Here is a 22,107-nt window from a genome sequence, read left to right on the forward strand (position 1 = left end):
TGATTTATTGTGCAGGCCAAAACACTACATTATGTTCAAGTATCATATCCCACACTATCTTTGGACAATATTTACAACTATCATTGATCCAAAAAAAACTTGCACTGTACATTTTTCTTAAAAATAAGTTTTAGGCCGCTTTTCAATTGTTTTCAAACAATAAGTGACCTCAACCAACATGAACTACAGATAAAACCTGGTTAAATTTGCCTGAATCTTAAGCATTTAACATTGGAGATGTCGCCTAAATACCACACACCTGTCAACACAGGAGTTAATGCTCTAATTATTAAGGTTAACAATGGCGATGAATGTGGATGTAAACAACAATAAATGTTGTTTTGTTGTGAAAGGATAGTAAAGCACAACTTTAGGCAACATTTTGTAATAAATATGAGAATATTTGTCATGAAGAGTACAGATAATTAAAATCTGGACAAATGTGCCAGACAGAGACTCCATATTGGCTATTGGGTGTTGTGGTCTCTAAAAGCCTGGATAAATATTGGCTATAGGAGGGACTGAATTGGCTGACCTCTAGTACAAAAAAGCCAATTTCAGATAGAGAATGCTGAATCAATGCATTTATTGAGCAGTAATTGTTGGAAGCGCTGCTGGAATTTAATTCCTTCAAAGATACAGAAAAATCATAAAAACTACTGAAACTACTACAGAATAGAACATGCTTTAAATGTTCTGTTACAAGTCCATTTTTCACTACTTTCAAATAATTTTCATGTGATCTCTAACATCTGAAGGACTGCCTGCAGCAGCGTACCTGCACTGATTGAAAATAATTTACAGTAGGAAAAGTGACAGATGGTAACTAAAAGACCTCTAAGATGGAATCGGACCTCAAACAGGTGCTCAACAAAAAGCATTTTTCATTTACGAGTGCCTGAGAATGACGCCTCCGGCTCACTTCCTTCCCTCACAGCATCTACAGATGACACAGTGATGCTTCCTTCAAAGCTAGTGTGCATTACATGCAAGGACTGCTGCGGTTCTTATGCAATACGCCAACACAAAGACTTCAAAGAGCATCTTTCTCAGCTCCATAACAAGCCCAAATAAAGCTGACAGACACACAACATTATTCTCCTGTTATAAGTGACAAAACTGTGATTTTCATCCTCATCCCAAACCGTACAGCAAACATTTTAGGATGCAAAAGGTTATAAGTTTTACATAAGTGCAAACTGTTAGCTTCCATCAGCCTCTAGGCAGCCATTTCAGCTGCCAAGTACAGTCACAAGTATGTGTTTGTGTGGCTGGAAGAACATGCACAAACAGCAACAGTGCTGCTGCCCAGTGCAGTGGGCGCTTTCCACTGAAAGACCCTTTGTTTTGTTTGAGAGAAAACCAAACAAGAAGCTTCAGCATGACTGACCCAGAGGGGTGAGCTGAAATAACCCGGTATGTGCTCCATTGGAAGGCTTACAAAGGCCTGCAATGTTGATGTTAAGAGGGAAAAACTCAAATGAGAAGGGACAAAAACATGTCTTTGGGTGATGAACCCAAGTCTAAGAGGAAGAGGAACACATATTACAGTAAGTTTTCAGAGGGGAGGGTAACGTGAAACAAAAGGGATCAAAGACGCTCAGCGCTGTCCTGCTGAAAGCTGCTAAAATAGGAACATAATTATAACCGTAGGTGTTTTGATGCACAGATCAATGATCTACGTCACCGTCCAGCGAGTACAGCTGAGCGTGAGTCAGGTTGCACTGAACAATAACTTACACAACACCACAGGAACTCCAGGGGAAAGCATGATGTCATCCGCATACATGATTCAAAAACAGTAGGCACATTCATTCACACTAAAACAAAGGAAAAGGTCTAAAATGAGGTTGAGAGTTAAAACTGATTCAGCAGAAAGCCTGAGTGACCTGAAACTACTGTCCATGTTGTGAAACTCCAAATGAATCCCTGGAATTCAGGATTAAAAAGAAAAGTAAACACATTTTAACACCAATTTGTGGTCTCCACTTAAGCCTCAATTCCACTGAGCGGTCTGGTCCGGAACGGTCCGGTCCAGTCTGGTATTTTTGTAAAATGGACCTATTGAGCAGTACCAACTCGTACCTCTTGGGAGCCTCCATTGATTGTAGCTCCATTGAAAAATGGAATGGAGCAGTTGGGGCGGAGCCGATGTAGCCACCAGTTGATTGGCCGACATTAGAAAGCATCGATATAGCTCTCAACAATTAAACACTACAACTCAAAAACAATATTTAAAAATGAAAGTCCTACTTTTACCAAACAGTAGCTACCATTTGATAATAAACAATAAGAGTTCAATCATTTAAATGCTCAGTGGATTTTCCGAAATATGCTTTTTACTCAGCTAGACACAATAAAAAGCCCAATACAAAGAAATTCTGATCCCAATTTGCCTTCAAAGAAAAACCTTGTGAGTTAGTCCCTTGTAACCAACATCTACCATAAGTTCTAGCTGTTGTTAAGGCACCTCTGAAGCAGCTGTAGTATAAGAGGAAAATGGTGCTCTCCAGAGATGATGGACCAGGTCTGACATGAGCTCATACTCATCGAGACAGCGAGCAGAGTGCAGCGTAAGATGAGGCGAGACGTGTTGGTCTGTGCTAACCCGTTAATGTTTACCTCAACCTTTAGCAAGAGTTTTCTTCTGACGGACAGAGAAGCTGCTGCCTTTTCTCTGAACTGGGGAGCGTGATGAAGATAACCCCAGGATGCCTTCCTGTGGAGGCCTTTCTGGCAGAACACACTGTGAGCGGGGCCTGGGGTAGACCCAGAACAGGAGGCTTTTTGTGTCCCATCTGGCACTGGTAGCCTCCAGACGTGGCTGAGGGGTGTTTGTGCCGTGGCTATATGGAGCTGTTTTGAGGCCATAAATATTTGAAACCCAAACAAAACAACTTGAAGAAATATTGGTGATTGGCCAAAAAAAAGTAAAATGTCTGAATCTTTTTACTATTCTAAAAGAAACTTAATTACTCTCAGCTTCAAAAGTTGTTTTTTAGGTTTCAAAACTCAAAATTTCAATTTCAAATCTTTTTTTTCTGGTTTCAAATCTTTTTTTTCACTTTAACAGTTTTTTTTTACATTTTCTGTACCTGTATGTAACAAAAGAAGATGGCACTTTGAACAGGCTAGAACAGAGTTTGGGACGCGCGGTTTGTACACAATAAAACTTTTACACCCGTCTTGGGACAACCTCAGACTATGATAGTACAGACTAAACAGATATTTTCTGACCGTAATTATTACAGTTCTCAGAGTCAGTGAATGCACCAGGACTGAAGTTACCACCCTCATAGATTTTGATTGGTCCTTCATGTTAGCCCCGCCCCAACGTGCCAAAACGGGGCCAAAAAATTTGAAACTGAAAAAAAAGTTTTGAAATTGAAATTTTGAGCTTTGAAACCTAAAAAAACAGAACATCTAAAGCTGAAAATAATTAAGTTTATTTTAGAATAGCAAAAAGTTTTGGATATTTTACTTATTTTTTTTTGGCCAAACAACAATATTTTTTTCAATTTGTTTTATTTGGATTTCAAATATTTATGGCCCTGATTTGGCTCCAGATGGGTACCGCACTAGCCTTGCCATCGCAGCAACCGATTTCTGGACAAACAGTAATAACTCGTAATTATCCGTAATGTTTGTGAGTGCTTGCAGAGAAACAAGATTTTTTAGAAGCAAACAACATCCAGAAATACATGCTTTCACAAAAAAATAACAGAAAAAATCTTCAGCGCTTCAAAGAAAAACAGCAAAAGTGAAAGTGTTAACCTGAAACACGCAGATGACAACAACATGAGGACATAACAAGAGCAGAGCTAAGGAGAACTAATGGAAGAGACAGGAAAAATGCAGATCAACAATGAAGAGGCGAGATGATGACTTTTAGGGGGAAAGAAATTCCCAGAATCACTAAACACAAACAAATGCATTATCACCATACGGCTCTGCAGCCACATGACAAAACCCAGCAAAATATAGAGGGAACTCAGCTGACAAACACACACGTGGTTGACAGTACGCCCAGACACTGTCATCCGGTAGCAGCAACAGGAAATTCATAGTTAAAAAACATCATACGCTACATGACTGTGTGTGTTTGTTTGTGCGCGAGGCGTTCGAGGTCAAGGCAATGGCAAAGAGTTTTATTTTCCATTTGCAAAAGATAGGTCACGTGCAGGATAGCTGATCCTCTTATGATACCTTCCCATGGGCTGTAATCACTCTGCAGAGCGACACACACCTACGGAGCCAGAGCCCCTGGCAGGACACACACACGTCCGGTCCAACCTGGAACAGCCTCTTGGCTTCATCAAGCCTGCAGGTTTATAGATCTCTTGTGGGATGAAAGTAAACAACAACAAAGACATGTCATAAAGAGAGGGCTTTTGTTTGTAGAAAAGTCATCTTTTTAAAATCGTCACTATGTTGGAATTATTGAATAGACACGTTAGAAGCCATTGAACCTCAAAGAGCGTTGTTGTTGCTCAGCTCTGCAGCTTCACCTCAGCTTTGCACAGGAAGTTTGCACTTTTAGCTCAATGCTTTGATTTTATGGCCTGCAGGTTTATGGTTGCACAGCAGCCTCTGGTTTCATGGTGGTGCAGCTGTTTGAAGAGGAACAGCGATTGGTAACTGAAGTTAGCACTGCTGACTTTAGTGTATCGATGTATTCTGGTAGGAACCAGCCCGACTGAACAGGTCTGGGTGCATCTTTTACCCCCTCTGAGGGGTAAATAAAGAGACACTCAGAGGTTTCTCTGGAAGGTGTTGCAGGATTTTCAGTGCAACTGTTATGTTGAAAGTATGACAAGAAATAAATATTTAAATCTTAACAACCTGCTGTTGATTACATATTTTTGTTTCGAGCTGCAGAGCATTTAAATTTCACAAATATAGTTATTTGGTTTATATTATGTCATTATCGCACAATATGAAAAAAACTTTATCAAGATAAAAAAATCAACATCACCATCTCTAGGTGTGCCTTATTTGTTTGAAAATAGACCATTTATGGATGATGTGTCTCGTGATCTGGTGTCTCCATAGTCCATCAAAAATGCTATTTCCAGTAGATTCTGAATCTAAGAAAAGCAGCTTTGCACTTATATTGCACTTCGTACGCAGTCAAAGAAAATCAGGTGATTCTGAGGTGGAAAAAAGTGAAAAGACGGCGATATGCAACACTTTTTTACACGTTATGGTGATCCACCAGCATGTCGGTGGTGTTCAATGGTTAAACTTTTTATATGTGACTGTTTTTAAATGAACCTTAAGTTGTCAGGCAGACAGCCTCATGTTATTCTCCATGTTAACAGGAGCTTGTGGCCAAATCCTCGACATGGCACAAAGTATTATCCTTCCACCACCAATTGGTACAAGAAGGCATTTGTTTTTGGTTGCACTGACAACAAACATGAAATTTGGTAGCCTCCCTTAAATCCCTATCAAATGTAATTTTCTTCAACTACATCCATATTTTCATGCCTTTCAACTTAAGTGTCGTTCTCTGGGAAGCACTGGCTGGAGGACTCGTCAACCTCACAGCTACACCACATTTCTAATTCTGCCCGAGTCCGAGCTGCTGTTCTGGCTTGCATCCACGAACAGACTCGGTTTTGTTTGGGCAGTGAAAGTGGTTGTTTTATTATGGCAGTTTTATTTGGTCTGTGCGCTGCAGTTTACATGCTGGCGTGTCTGTATAATCAAGAGGGTGCCCATCATTTACTGTACGCACAGCTGCATGAATGAAACCCTCAGCCAAGCGCAGCTTTAAACTCACTCTGGATTCTGAAAATGTCTCAACTGCAGAGCAGAGTTATCAGCTCCACAACAGCTGTTACACAAAAACTCTTAAATTTTTTATTTACTTCTGCAAGCACAGCCACCAAATTCTCTCTTATGTAATGTTTGTCTGTCTGAACGTGCATCAGATTAACGGGAGGTTAACGAGAAGCTTCCGGTTTGCTGAACACATGCGTACACACAGCTGGACGGACAAAACATCCAAGAATGTGTTTTCATGTCTGCACCGCTGCTGAAGTGCTGAAGATTAAGAAGTGTAGATGAGAACCCGCACTCCCAACATGTGTTCACAGTGATCAAATATGATCTAAATGATGTTGAAGTGAGTCGAGAAGAAAGCTTTACTTCAGCTTTTTCACATCTACTGATTAGGAAATGATACAAACAAGACGTCCTGTCTGGAGGATTCATCTACCTACACAACCACACCACACATTTCCAACACCAAGAGCTTTCAGCTCATCTTTAACAAAAGAATCAACACATTTGAAGTTCCTCCCACCACCTCTTATCTCCACACTTACACTCTTCATGTTCTAACTGTGGTTTCTCTCGTTGTGCTCCAGCTTTGCATTAGACTGTGACTCATGTCTTTAAGCCCGAGGCTCTGGAGAACAGGTGTTTTTTGGGCTGACAGACAAGGCTGCACTGATCCCATCAATCACCAGCGACTTGGGTTGTTCTTCTGTGCCAAACAAGGTTGGTCAGCACATGCAGAGGCAGAGCGAGACCAAGAAACTGCCATGTCAGACGGACAAACTGAAGATTCTAGTGCTGATAGATGAAGATGCTGAAATTGATAGCTAAAAAGGCTGAAGTTGATAACTGAAAATCACTGAAGCTAATAGCTGAAATCACTGAAGCTGATAACCAGCTAAAATATTAGTTAAATGCAAAATTAGCCTAAAAAACTGAAAAAAGCCAAAGTTAGTCAAAACAGCTGGCATGCAGTTGAAATATTAGCTAAACTTCAAAATAGCCAAAAGACTGAAAAAAATACTAGATTATCCAAAATAGTTAACATGCAGCCAAAATATTAGCTAAACTCCAAATAAGCCTAAAAACTGATTAAAATCCTATGTTAGTTAAAACAGATAGAAGGCATCTGAAATATTAGCTGAACTTCAAAATAGCCAAAAAAAAAAGAAAAAAAAAATCCTCAATTAGCCAAAACAGTTAGCATGTAGCTGAAATATTAGCTAAACTCCAAAATAGCCTAAAAACCTTAATAAATGTCAAAATAGTCCAAAAAGCTAGCAGAATGTCATTATAACTTTCTACTTTACTACACTCTGACTCCATATAATATAAACTAACGACTAATAGACTATTGAATTAGTTGTTGACTATTTTAATAGTTGATTAGTCGGCGATGAATCGACTAATCATGGCAGCCCTAGTATCAAGTAAAAAAATGGTAAAGCCTCCAAAGACTTACCTGATTCCTATAAAGTGATCAATTAAATGATAACTTGTATTATTGATGACACAAACATGGAGAGAAACCATCTAAAAAACTGTGGGGTAAAGAAAAAAAAATGCAGGTTATCAGCAGGTCTGCAGCTGCTTCTGCCGATGCGAGCCATGAATTAATCTGACAGTTTGGATGATGACAAATGAGGCACCAACCGACGCCAACGTGGTGTGAACCCCGCAACAACAGAAAGAGGAAACACTTGAGTGGCGTTTCAGAAGAACTAATTAGACGCGGCTGTAAGGCTGGACTGTTTTCTCTGTGGGACCCGTTAGTGTCTAAGTCCAATTTTCGATGCGGCTTCCTGTGAACTTTCAGTACCCTTTATTGGCACAGATTGTGGATAGCGCCCGTGTGGGAGGTGATGATTAACCCACCATAAGCCCAGCGGGTAATTCGAGGTTTCGTTTTTGAGACTGAAAAAGGAAACTCACGATACAGGAAGAAAAGACAATGAGGTTCCTCATTGGGCCTTAAAACCACAAAAACTCTGATTTTTTTATGCTGCTTAGTTGGAGGTGGCCAATGAAAACGAGGCACGTCATTTGATCACAGGCTTCTAAATGACCTACTCATTCAAAAACCTAATAAAACATTGGAATGATCTGCAAATGTGTCACTGAGTGAATCATTGGGATTGTGAGATCACTGACTCAGATCAGAATACAATAAACCCGCCTGCCAGTTCTTTGTCTCAGCCAGGGTTTCAGTGATTCATGGATATAATCAGTCACTGAGACCATAGAAATGTTTAATTAGCAGATTTTATCATCAATTGATGGCTTTAAATGAGCTTATTGTCATAAAAGTAAAAGGCAGAACAAAAGACTGCAGCAGAACTTAAGAACGTTTTTGTTTCCAACCTTCCTGTTAATTTATTTATTTTTTTGTGTTGCACACTCCTCATGTTTATGTACATGTGTTCCTAAAGACAGAAGGATAATAGACCCTTTTCATGTGACGTCACATAAAACAGCGAGTGTGCAGAGTGACTTCCTGTTATATATTCTGTCTGTGGTTTAGAGCATCAAAGCTGACAGCTGAACGCTGTTTAAAGCTATTTCACCTAAATAATGAAAGGTACCTAACCAACTGTAACAGAAATCTGTACAATTTATTTTTTAAATCTCCTCCCTGGTTGTATTGTTTTCCCTCTCAGATCAGATGTCAGTATTCCTCCTGCAGAATGCTCCACAGCTGCTTCCCCAAAATCCTCTGGATGATATTAAACCAGTCGTGGATTATTTCTCTCTACAACCCGGTCATAGTTAGATGAAGGTTACAGGAACTTCATTGAATGCTGCTGGTTTGATTATGAAGGTCATTATGGCTTTCTTATTCTAATTTATGCTAATGCTAAGGCTTGCTTTCCACGGCGGGGATGAGACGTAGATCTGCAGAAGATCTTTTCTGAAATATTAGCTAAACTCCAAATTTGACTAAGAAACTGAAAAAATCCTTAATTAGCCAAAATAACTAGCATGCAGCTGATATATTAGCTAAACTCCTACATATTTATTTTCTGCACCATTGAACAAATAAATTCTTTAAAAATTAATGTGATTTCCCAGATTCTATTTTTATTTTCTGTCTCTCACAGTTAAAATTGTTATTACAGGAAATATTACAGACCTCTCAACTTTTTAGGTGGACCAACTACTCTGTGCCTGAAATAAAGACTTAAGTAATCATTTTCTAAAAATACTAAAGCCATCATGACTTTACTGTAAAGTATTGGTCCTAATTCTTGCAGAAAAAGTGATCAATCCTCATCTTTAGCAAAAAATCTAAAACCCACTTAGGAGAAAGCAGCAGATGGTGAAAGCTCTGCTGTACGAGATGTACTGAACAACTCAACAACAGCTGACTGTTCCTGGCAGCAACACTGAACTATTTATTTATGACATTTATACTAATGCAATCAATAGTCAATATAAAAAATATATGTTATGGAATAGTGCTGCCACAAACGATTATTTTGATAATCAACTAACCACCAATTATCTCAGATTAATCGACCAATCGGGTTAATCGGGTCATGGGTTTTAAAACAAGATTAAACTAAAAAGTTGCATTACCTGCTGTAATGCTAGTGTGAATGCTTTTTGCTGAAAGTAATCACTAAAGATGCTGAAGCTTTTTGCTGAAAATGGGGACGCAATTTACTTTAATTGCTAAAGGGATTTGCTAAAAAAGCAAAAGCTATTTGTGAAATTTTAAATTTGCTAAAAGACAGAAATTTCCATTAAAGAACTCTGAAAGAGTCCTGAAAATTTTCTGAAAATTTTGCAGTAAAGCTATTTTAAAATGCTTAATACAAGCCAATTTTGCAAAAATATTTATTGCTTTGCTAAAATAGAACCTAAACTCTAAATTAGCCAGTAAAAATCTTAGTAGATCATAAATTAGGCGCAAAAGCTAGTTCATTGCTTAAATTCTAGCTAAACTCCAAAATAGCCTAGAATTCTTCAGTAAGTTAGTCAAAAATGTTAGCCTGTTGCTAAAATAGAAGCTAAACACTAAATTAGCCTAAAAATATTTTCAGACACACCAGCTAATAAATAGTGAAAGTAGTTGGAAACTTTAGCCATGCAGTTTTTATCAATATGACCCAACAAATACACAACATTAAGGTACAGGATTTGTGGTTGACTGAGATCCATGTCCAACAGACCTCTACCATAGTACTCACTTACTACAGCTCATGAAGCACAAACCTGCATTTAAGTAAATATTTAAATACTTCATAACAATATCATCCATCCATCCATTTCTAATCCCATTTAATCCCTTTTGGGGTCACAAGGTTAGTGGAGCCTATCCCAGCTACTGTTGATGCGACTTTTAGACTGCTCCAAGTTCAACAAATCACCCAAAACGCAGCTCTCCATTGCTGTGTTCTAAAAATGACTATAAAAACTTGTGACATGTGTAGGTCTCTAGACCCAGCGTGTGCTTTTCAGAGAAGAAAGCACAGAGCCATTGACTGTGGAGTCATCTTTGTGTCCTATGAGTGATTCTTCACACACTGTACAGGAGGGCGCCAAAGCTCACGGTGGACTGTCACACACTGCGGTCAAGTACAGACATGTAGTCAAGCACTTCAGATACTTGATGTGAAGTCATTAGACACACGTTTGTAGAACTGAGACCAACTGTAAGACAGCAATGGACCACAACCCATTTGGTACAAAGACTTTCACCGTTTAGTCAATAAAATAAAAAAACAGGACACTTGTGGGAGCTACAGCTGCGTTAAACCTCTGTCTCATCCACAAAACTGTTGTGAGGTTATTTAAGAGTTTCAACTAAGTTTTGTGTCTCCAGAAAGCAGAGTTGTCTGTGGTCAACACAAGAGAGGACAAAGCTGTGATCCAACCTGAACGCTGAACACAAAACTCGATGAACTCAAAAACAACTAGCAATGTAGCAACGATTTTAAAAATGATTCGATTCACTCATCACTTGTGGTTGTTGATATGATTCATAGTAGATTTTGATTCATTTTGAACAATCCGATTCATTGACCCAAAATCAATCCAGGACATCTTGATCCAAACTTCCACCAGCGTGACTCTGAGATAAACACCTGTACTGAACAGAGCAGGTGAAGTTTTCCAGATTCTTCTATTTCTTCTAGATAATCAATTAAATATGTGAACAAACAAACAAGTAAACAAGTATGAATGTCAAATCCGTTCACATTTTAGTTTGATAAAGTTGTTGTTTTTCCACATAAGAATGATCACTATTAGAACATTCGACCACACCGTATGGTCACATGACTTTGATCTATTCAAAGACTGGAATGATGGTTGATCAGCTCCTGCTGCATCATGCTGTGATGGAACTAGGTTGTTTGTACATTATAGTAGAATAAACCTACAGTGTCTCCATCTCAATGGTATTTTGCAATATCAATCGATTTTGAAATAATTCTATAAAAGTATAGATACATTTTTTTTATTGGATTAACAACTTGCCTAAGACAGATCAGAGGCTGAATCTTAGGAATACAAGTTGATCCATTGGTTAACCGTTACACCTCTAAAAACAACCATTACTGCCAGTCCTGCTGCAATATTGCTGCTACTCTGCTTAACAAATGAATGCTGTAAGATGGTCCTATGAGGACCTCTCAGAAGTCTTTTATGTTAGCCTTTTTCAAAAGGCCTAAAGGGAAATCTGATTGTTCTGGCCCTTGCATGCCAGAACAAACATCTTATTGCTACTGGGACAGGAACTTGTTTTAAGGGGCTTTAAAGGGAAAAGATGATTGGGAGCCAAAAGTCTGTAGTGATGCCCTGAAACCTGTAACTTGTCTGGGAGTCATCTGAGGGAACAGAATGAGTGTAATATTGACTGGAACCCAAAGACAGTCATCTTGGTCTACTTGCAAGTGAACTCTAGTGTGGTTCACCTTCAGTATGACAGCATATCAATTATGCAGCTGACTGTGGCCTTAATGATTTGATCTGAATTGGATGATAATGATCTACAACCTTTTAGAATCACTGAGACTAATTAATCTTGACCTTGGTCCATAGATGAATACCATAAAGACCAAATCCCAAATTTGATCAGGATATCAGTAATAATAACAACAATGCACTGGATTTTTCTGAGCTTTTCCAAACATTATACATTCACTACTCAGTCATACTTGATGGTCATCTACTGATGTAGCTACAGCAGCCCTGGGCAGACTGACAGAGGCGTGGCTGCCAGGATGCACCATTGACAGAAATAGGGATGGACGAAACAAGGTTGGTACGTCACCGATAGAAAAGGCCTTAGCTCGGGTTCCAATTAAATAACTCATTTCAGCCGCCATTTTTCCGCGGTGTGGATATCAGCCGATTTCGCCACTTTGGGACCAGACGATTTAAGTAAACAGAAATTGGTCCAAAAATCTGTCAAACCCTTTAAACGTTTGAGGAGAAGCCAGCAGGCACTACCTGCTCTTATTGAGGCATCTGATTACAATAAAGAAAATATATTGTGAAAAAAATTAGGTAGGTTTAGCAAGAACATGTTAAAAAGAGTGAGCAGGGCAAGAATAAGTATTCTGACAAACAGAATGACTGAGTAACAGCTGTTTATTTTTCAATAGAAGTCTATGGGAACCAGCGGATACTTCCTGTTTGGAACATGATGGGGGAAGTTCTCTCCATGGTACACACCTACACCCCCTCTCACCATCACCGGGACATTCATACACATTCACACTCCAGTGGAGCCACGCTGGAGGCAGGGAGGGTGAAGTGTCTTGCCTAAGGACACAACGGTTGACTGGGGGCAGTGGGAATCAAGTTGTCGACCCTTTGATCAATGGCCGACCGGCACAACCACCAAAGCTACTGCTGCCCCGTGGCAGATGGTTTTCTTCATCATAGTTTTCTTTGCGTACTTGTTTTCAACAAAAACCTGACTCCAGTCAGTTGTTGAAAATGCCCTTTCCAGGTGGTTTAGTCCAATCCACTCTTCGAATACTCTCCAGAGTGCAGAGTGTGAAAGATACAAGCCAAACACACAAACATTTTTTGAATATTTTTAGAGATTTTTGTAGAATTATATCAACTTAAGGTTGTATACAAACTGACAAGATCATTTCCTGGAAACAGGTCCATCTATCAAAGTGCTCGGGGTCACTCCCGCTTTACCTTTGTGACCTCACTGCACTGCAGTCTAACATTTTTCCTTTTCTGCCAGAGAGCAGGATGCATATGGTCCCTAAAGTCAGCTAACAGACTGCCCTCATGAGAGACTTCCTCCTTGATCTAAGAAAATGTTATTTCATCAGATCCATTAATCACGTTTTTTTCTTTAACGAGCAATACTTTGTCTTTTTCAGGGAAATAAAGCAGCTTTTGTGGAAAATTATAAGCTTTAAAAGAGGACAGTTTACCTTTTCTTCAGTTTAAATCACTACACAAATGAATGAATTTACCAATTAAATGTTGTTGTGTTCTACTTCTTCTAGGTCACATGAGTCAAGGTCAAGGCCCGGGGCCCGGATACCGCCCTCCGGGTAATTCTATCCGGCCCTCCAGATCATTTTATTTTATCGTTATTAATGACTCGATTTCATCTTGTGCTTATTTCTGCATGATTTTGACAAAATCTATTTTTATGGAGAGTAAAATATTGAAAGTTATTTAAGGTTTAAGTTGATTTATTCAGGAATAATATTCCTGCCTTTTTATTATTCATAATTGTGTTAAAAAGTTACAGTTTTAAAGTTTAAAAAATTGTCATTCTGTTAGCTTTTTGGACTATTTTGGCATTTACTAAGATTTTTTAGGGTATTTTTTTAGTTTAGCTAATATTTAAACTACATGCTAGCTGTTTTGGCTAAACTAAGTTTTTTTGTTGTTTTTTTATGCTAATTTGGCATTTAGCTAATATTTTAGCTCACTATCAGCTTGATCATTTTCAACTATTAGCTTCAGTGTTTTCAGCTATAAACTTCAGCATTTTTAACTATTAATTTCAGCATCTTCAGCAGCCAAATTCAGCTTACAGCATTCACACTAGCATTATCAAAGGTAATGTTATATATCTAGTTCATAATTATATTTAAAAAATTACAGTTTTAAAGTTTAATAAATGTAGTTTTAGAGTGTTCAATAAATGTTTATCATGTTCGGCACGTGGCCTAAGGTGTGTTTTGGATTTTGGCCGCTTGTGTGATTGAGTTTGACACCCCTGTTATAGACTTGATCATGAACTGTTGAAATTATGCTTGGGTTTTATGTACAAATCAAACCAAACATTTAACCACGTGTGTTTGCTAAATGATTCTCTTCTGGATCGGGTTAATTCCTAAACATAAAAGAGTCGCACTCAAATATCTCATCTATCCAGCTGAATAGAAACACAATAGAGAAGAGGATCATGGGAGACCGTGAGAGGGTGACCGTTTTGTATATCAGTGATGAATATTTCAGCATTTTCCCTGTCAAGTGACACCACTCGAGTTGGCTGCGTGCACCAGCTGCAGAAGCTAAAGAGGCCTGATGAATAAGAAAGGCCAACATTTTATTTTTAATGTGTGACCTCTGAGCGCGTTTGCCTATTTGTGTGTAATCTCTGTCTGCTGCCGCTCTAACAATGTCAGCTCCTAATCTCTAGATTACAAGACTCCCTCACCCCAATCCTCCCAGCGCAAACAAGCACACTGAACAGGAGACCAGCGGGCCAAACCCAATGGGATTATATGAACAGAGAAATGCCTAACTCAATACATGAGACTATATCATGTACAGAAGTAAAAAAGAGAATAATTTTACTGTAAATGCTCTTCAAGTTATAATCAGATTAGATTGAGGCTCAGCTTATTTGTCGCCCTTGTAAGAGAGGACAAACAAACCCAACAAAATCTTCACTTGAACATTCAGTTAAAATGATTTATGTTGGACACACTGTGTAGACTGAGGTCAACCCGAACATGTTTTGGAGATCTTTGGATTGACCGGCCCGTGGAGGGTCGTAGAGACGAGATCTGAAGGTGAGCAAAGGTGTGTCTTGCATTTCCCTTGAAGTTTCATGAAAATAGAACATATGATTGTTGTGCGTGTGAGAAGTGTATTGGGAAGTAGATGTAAGGCTAATGTAAGTCGCACGCACTCGAGACGTACGGGTGATGCTGTCGTATGATGCATCACACTCGAGTCATAAGAAAGATGCGAGTTCTGGCTCCTCAATGACTGTGTGAAAATACCACACAGATCCGTATCGCATAGGCTGCCTGTAGAATACTCACACAAACTACACTCTCCACACTGTGTGATCCCCCTGCTTCTTTCTGTATGTTTTTCGGCACGTAAAAAGTTAATTAGTGATTTCATCAATCTTGGTATCAAAACGTTCAGCTCGTTCAGGACATTAAAGCTTGTATTTTTGGTATTCAAAAACTTTTTAAAAAATTCATAAAGTTTATGAAATATTGAGCTAAATATGCCCCACAGGAAATAAATGTGAAATTCTTCAAATTTCAACATTTTAAGTAGATTAGCAACAAGTCTTTAAAAGGGCCATACCATGATTTTCTTCAGCCTTTCAGAGTGGAATATATCCATATATTTGATCACAGATTACATTTTTAACACTTAAAAACAAATTATTAAATATTAGTTATTAACCGGTCATGCGCAAACTGGATGTAAAGCACACATCTTAATCTATGCTTATAATGAAGCTGAAGATTCTGAAATTGATAGCCAGAATCGCTGAATTTGATAGCTAAAAACACTGAAGTTTATAGCTAAAAACACTGAAGTTGATAGCCAGCTAAAATATTAGTTAAATGCCAAATTACCCTTAAAAAAAGCCTAAGTTACCCAAAACAGCTAGCATGTAGTTGAAATATTAGCTAAACTCTAAAATAGGCAAAAAACATGAAAAAAATCCTAAATTAGCCAAAATAGTTAGCATGTAGCCAAAATATTAGCTAAACTCCAAATTAGCCAAAAAAAACCTTAATAAATGCCAAAATAGTCCAAAAAGCTAGCATAATGCCATTATAACTCTCAACTTTAATACATTCTGACTCCATATAATATAAAGTAACGACTAATCAACTATTAAATTAGTCATTGACTATTTTGATAGTCGATTGGTCATTGATTAGTAGCAGCCCTAAATATCTTCTGTGAAACGACAGGAGCTAACGACGCTAGCAACTCTTGCTAAGGACTTTTTTTAACGACCAGATCCAACAACAAGAGCAAATGCAAAGTTTTAAAGATAAAGCTGAAACATCACAAAGTAAATGCAAAGCTATCATCAAAGAATGCAGCAACTTTCATATTAAGGTGTGGGCCGCAAAATATCAACTTGGGGGCCACAAATGGCTCACGGGCCGCCAGTTTGAGGCCCCTGTTCTAGACTCAACTTTTTTAAAGACATTATTATTTTACTGGTAAGTAGAAAATGTGACATGGTTTATAATGTTCTCTAAAATTCATTTGGCTCATAGTTTGTTTTTTGAAGGTAAAGAAAAAAATTCTTTCAGCTCACCGCTGAAGGCAGAACCAAGCAGAATGAGGGAAATTTGATGAATTCATCGTTTCATGTCATGATCAGCTGATTCTTCTGAACAGCTGATCAGAAGCCAATTGAGCCCACTCCTTCTGTTCAAGCTTTTCCATCAGTCTGATTCAAAGCGATGCCTACCAACAACTAGATCAAGTCCGACTCTAAAACGTCAGGGCGAAGCACAGAGATGAGGGGATCACTGCCACAAGATCATCCACTGACATGTTCAGAAATATAATTCATTATTAATAAACAAAGCAAAAGCAGCAGACTTACAGAAATAGGTACTTCTGCTCTTCAGAGCCACAAAGATGAAGTTTGAGTGTGACTGAACTTCCAACAATTCACATTCCCCACATGACTCGCATAACTTTCTCAGCGCTGTGAGTGTGTTTTCATATGGCCCTGAATGAGTGTCAGTGTATATTTGTTCAGCATCCGGCGCACACTCACAGTGGAGCCCTAGAATTAGACCGATCCACCAAAATACCCAGTAATTATGACGTGACGTCCTTAATACCCACCCTGCAGCAGAACTCCACACAGAGTAGCCAGCTTATTTTATCAACCTTTTTTATTCTATTTATGAAAAACAAACACAAAGGTTATCCTAACAATGAAAGAAAAATATATGTCAAGAGTTTGTTTCCAGGAGAAATTCTGAGCAACATCTGTTAAAATGAACCTACAACCTCCTCACAGTAGAAAGCTTTAGTGGGCGGAGCCAACCGTTCCTCCAGGTGTGCCTCTTTGGAAATTAGGAGTGTTGCTTTGTGCTCCACACTTTTAAGGAGCAGCAAATGCACCATTGACTCCATATGAGAACTGGACAGAGTGATTGTGCCGTCACCCATACAAAATGAATTCTAGTTCCAATCAAATTAAGACAATTCAGTCGCCATTCTTTCACGATACGGACATCTCCATGTTGGAACCGGAAGCCGTCTGTAAGCAGTGATTGGTCTGAGTCGACGTTTCCATGGCAACCACTCTCTCCAATCAGAGGTGACCGTTGTTAGACGTCCACGTCCAAACGTTTGCTGTGAACCCACCCACTTTCACTGAGACATCTGATTGATCAATTTATAACTTGAATCACTTGCGATAAAAAAAAAATCTCTCAATAGAAATCTATGGGATTTTGGCTTCTTTGGTACTTCCTGTTTGGAACATGATGGGGGGGGGGGCACTCAGTCCAGTTCTCTATATACAGTCAATGATTTGGACAGATATTAAGGGTGAAGGATAACGTTTGAGGTTTTTTTGATTGGGTCTGTGACATCACTTAACCTCTTAGATGCTAAAACAAGTTTACAACTGTTAAACGTTAGCTTTCAGAGTCTGAAGATATGTTAAAATGTTTAGACTAGTGGAAGATTTCTACAATGGCCGAGAACAACCATCGCAAAAAAAAATAAAAATAAAAAAAAAGGAACGGCAAACAAAAAAGGAAACTGTGCAGAACTTTTAAAAAATATCTGCAAACAAAAAAGCAATCTCAGCAAAAAAAAATGTAACAGCGAACAAAAAAAAAAACAAAAAAAAGTGATGCAAACAAGAAAGCCTATTTTCGGGGATTGTTTTTGCTGATGGACACACTGGAAGTGGACTGGTTTTTCATTTTTGTTGGCTGTTACTTTTTTTGCCACAATGTTGGTTCTCGGCCACTGTAGATTTCAGACTAAATCAAAGAAATCAATATTATACATACGTGCACTCAAACAGAACTTTATCATATATGCCTGCACAACATAAAGCAGTTCAATACAGCAGCTACCATGTTGCTGTCACAAACTGTGATCATATTTTGATCTATTTTCACAGCTTTCGTCTTTTCAGTTTGATGATGCTGTTTTTAGCCAAAATCTAAAAACCTGTGTGGTTTTCTAGGACATAGTTTCTGCAGAGCAGCAGGAGTTCATTAGAAATTCACCACTGAGTTATGGGTGGGACTGTTGGGACAAAGCCACCCGCCCACCCACTTTACCATCACCAATACCTGAGCTTTCTGTTTACTCTCTCACCTCTGCCTCTCACACCCCCAATCAGTAGCTGTGCAATCAAAAATGGCGAGCAATATTGATCATGTCTGCAGGTGGATGCATCAAAAAAGGTATTTTCTATATTATAAATTTCTTAATGAGATTTTTTTTTGACAACTTCTGATTCACAACCATTTGAATAAAGAAATACTTAGACATGCAATTTTAAGTTTTCTTGAATTATACGCCCATCATCAGAAAAATGTCTCCAAACGCACCACTGTCATTGGAGAGAGTCTTTACAGAAAGAGCGCGCATTCTTGACACATACGATGAATAAGGAGCTAAAGACATCACCAACTTGTGAAAAGCTGTTCTCATGGCACAACTGCTGTTCTGGACCTGCAATAGTCCATCCCATAAACCTGATGGTTTAACTTTACATCCAACATTTCAACACAACCTTGTTGCTCCACCCTTAACAACCACAGAGATCTCCACTGCCCCAACCCAAGCTCCTGTGTTAGGATTTCACCATTTAAATACGGTAGGAGAAACAACGTGTTCTGGTTCAGGCCAGCAGATACACACCTGCTGTTCTGACACGGCCAACCTCAGGTGTTTCTTTATTTTCCTTCCCATCATACATCACTTCCCTCATCATGAACCACATCACCACACTTTTAACCACAACATGAATACTTTACTTCAGGGGTGTCAAACTCAATCACACAAGGGGCCAAAATTCCAAAACACACCTTAGGTCGTGGGACGAACAGAATAAACATTTATTAAACACTCTGAAACTACATTTTTAAAATTTAAAAATGTAACTTTTTAACATAATCATGAACTAGATATATAGCATTACCTTTGATAATACTAGTGTGAATGATGGAAGCTGAATTTGGCCGCTGAAGATGCTGAAATTGATAGCTGAAAACACTGAAGGTGATAGCTGAAAACACTGAAGCAAATAGCTAAAAAAACGCTCAAGCTGATAGCTGAAAACGCTGGCACTGATAGCTAAAAATGCTGAAGTTGATAGCTGTAAACCCTAAAGCTGATAGCCAGCTAAAATATTAGCAACATGCCATATTGGCCAAAAAAAATCTTTAAAAAAAAACTTAGGTTACCCATAATAGCTAGCATGTAGCTGAAACAAAATAGCTAAACTTTAAATTATCCTAAAAAAAACCTGAAAAAAGCCTAAATTAGCCATAACAGCTAGCATGCAGCTGAAATATTAGCTAAACTCTAAAACAGCATAAAAATCTTACTAATTGCCAAAATAGTCCAAAAGCTAGCAGAATGTTAATTTTGTAAAACTTTAAAACTGTAACTTTTTAACATAAATATGATTAATAAAAAGGCAGGAATATTATTACAGAATAAATCAACTTAAACCTTAAATAACGTTCAATATTTTACTCTCCATAAAAATATGTTTTGTCAAAATATTTGTTAGAATAAGTTAGAACTTAATAATAATTTAGAAATAAGCGCAAGATAACATCAGGTCATTAATAAGAATAAAATAAAATGATCTGGAGGGCCGGATAGAATAACATGGAGGGCCGGATCCGGCCCCCGGGCCTTGACTCTGACACCTGCTTTACGTCTCGAACCAAAAAAAGGCAGAAGTTGGTTTGTCATCTTTGATGATCCTTCCTATGCAACGCAATGTAAATACAGATCAATAAAAGCACTGCTATATGGGGGGTGTCAGAGTAATTACATGCCTCTCTAGGGGTGTATCCCCGCCAACAGCCTAGATCTTAATGTGGGTCAGTATGGACACATAATGGGGAGGGCAGTTGTTCCCGATCAGAGGCGGTGGAAGTAAATCCAGGTCAAACAGGAAAAGAGAAAGACTTGCCACACAGATGGATATTTGTTTCACATAATTCCTGGTTGTTTCCTTTTAGAGAGAATTCTGCCACCTGGTTTGGGAGCTGTGCCTTCAGGGGGGGGTTCTATCTCTGCATGCTGTCTCTGGGTGGCAACAGGGTGATGTCTTTCCAGTCTAAGCAACCATGCAGCTTCCAAAGCCACTGATCCACGCGCTCATCTCGCTTTCTGCTGCAGGATTTATATCAACTTTTCAAACAGCAAAACAAAAACAACATCTCAAAAAGAGCTTTGAAACGAGGAACCAAGAGACGCATGAAAACATAAATGATAGCAGCAGCCATTGTTACTTACAGTGTGTTCTGCACATCTCCTTGCTGTACTTCCTATAAGCAGACCCACGCAGCTGCATTGTATGCAAAAGTGCAGTCTGCTGGGATGTATGGCACTACTGCAATCAAATGTGACGCATGCCTTACGTGCATGTGTGCAGATTCCCAAGATATATTCTATAGCTCGAAATTTAAATCCCTGTAATATAATTACCAAGCAGCATGTTCACTGCAAGGTAAACAAACAGCGACTTTTACATTTACTTTAGTAATAAAATGTGCCTAAAAATGTAGCATATATGTATTTTTCTTAAACCCATGTTGGATAAATCTGAGAGAAACCTGAACAGCTGGATTCCGTTTTTACTGCTGCCGTTTCCTCTGCGTTATCATCCGCGCGCGCTGATGTTTAGTCTTCGTCGCTCGCATCCGGACGCGACGCAACGTTGCAGTGTCCATTATCGGACAGACGCGGAACCCTCCGCTGGATAACACATTGGGAGCCAAATTACCTGAAAACGGTGAAGTCCGTCGTTTCCAGCAGATTCTGCGGAGATTCCAGGCCCGAATGTCCTCCTCCTCCGCTTTATCCGCCCAGAGAGAAGTAGCCTGATGCACACGCAGGCACGCGCAGCTCCGTATGGTTTCTGTTCAAGACACTCCGAGGAAGAAACGGACGTCCGCCGGAGCAGACGGACGGGCGAACGAAGGCGCGCGCGTGGGCACAGTCGTTGAGACTGAAGCCCGAAAATGACGTTTGTTCGGCAGCGAAGGCGGTTTAAGGAGGCAGGAGAAGGACCTAATCTCACGGGAAGGGTGCAACCCTTCTGACTAGCTGCGCCGAAAGGATACTTCCACTTCCGTTAGGATTTCAAAATAAAACCGTCCCCTTCAAACCTTGCGAAGTGTTTCCGGTATAGTAATGGACGACACAAGTTCTTTATCCCGCTTTATCCAGCATGTGTCAAAGTCAAGGCCCGTCCGGATCCGGCCCTCCAGATCATTTTATTCTATTGTTATTTATGGCCAGATGTTATCCTGTACTTATTTCTAACTTGTATAATTTTGACAAAACATTTTTTTTATGGAGAGTTTAAACTGATTCGCTGTGGCGACCCCTGAAGGGAAAAGCCGAAAGGAAAAAAAAGATTTTTTTATGGAGAGTAAAATATTAAGAGTTATTAAATGTTTTAGAGGATTTATTCTGGAATAATATTCCTGCCTTTTTATCGTTCATAATTATGTTTAAAAGTTAAAGTTTTAAAAGTTGTCATTCTGCTAGCTTTTTTGGATTATTTTGGCATTTACTAAGATTGTTTAGGCTATTTTGTAGTTGAGCTAATATTTCAGCTACATGCTAGCTGTTTTGGCTAACGTAGCTTTTTTTATACTGTTTTGGAGTTAGGCTAATATTATACACTCAAGCTGTTTTGGCTTTTATTAGTTTTTTAGGCTGTTTTAAAGTTTCACTACTTTTTTCAGCTGCGTGCTAACTGTTTTGGTTACCAAAACAGTGTTTAAGGTAATTTGGCAATTGGCTAAAATTTTAGCTGACTATCATCTTCAGCGTTTTCAGCTATTAGCTTCAATTATTTCAGCTTAAGCATTTTTAGCTATCAAT

At 38.8% G+C, this 22,107-nt stretch overlaps 1 protein-coding gene across 1 annotated transcript in view; it reads right to left on the bottom strand.

Moving 5' to 3' along the window:
- LOC112160223 (cyclin-dependent kinase 17) overlaps positions 1-21,364 on the bottom strand; it is a 55,203-nt gene extending 33,839 nt beyond the window's left edge. Inside the window, exon 1 of the mRNA XM_024294618.2 lies at positions 20,999-21,364. The gene's annotated coding sequence lies outside the window, so the exon portion shown is untranslated. The remainder of the gene's footprint in view (positions 1-20,998) is intronic.
- Positions 21,365-22,107: the final 743 nt, after the last annotated feature.

Source organism: Oryzias melastigma, linkage group LG23 (genome assembly GCF_002922805.2).
Source record: "Oryzias melastigma strain HK-1 linkage group LG23, ASM292280v2, whole genome shotgun sequence".
NCBI lineage: Eukaryota > Metazoa > Chordata > Actinopteri > Beloniformes > Adrianichthyidae > Oryzias > Oryzias melastigma.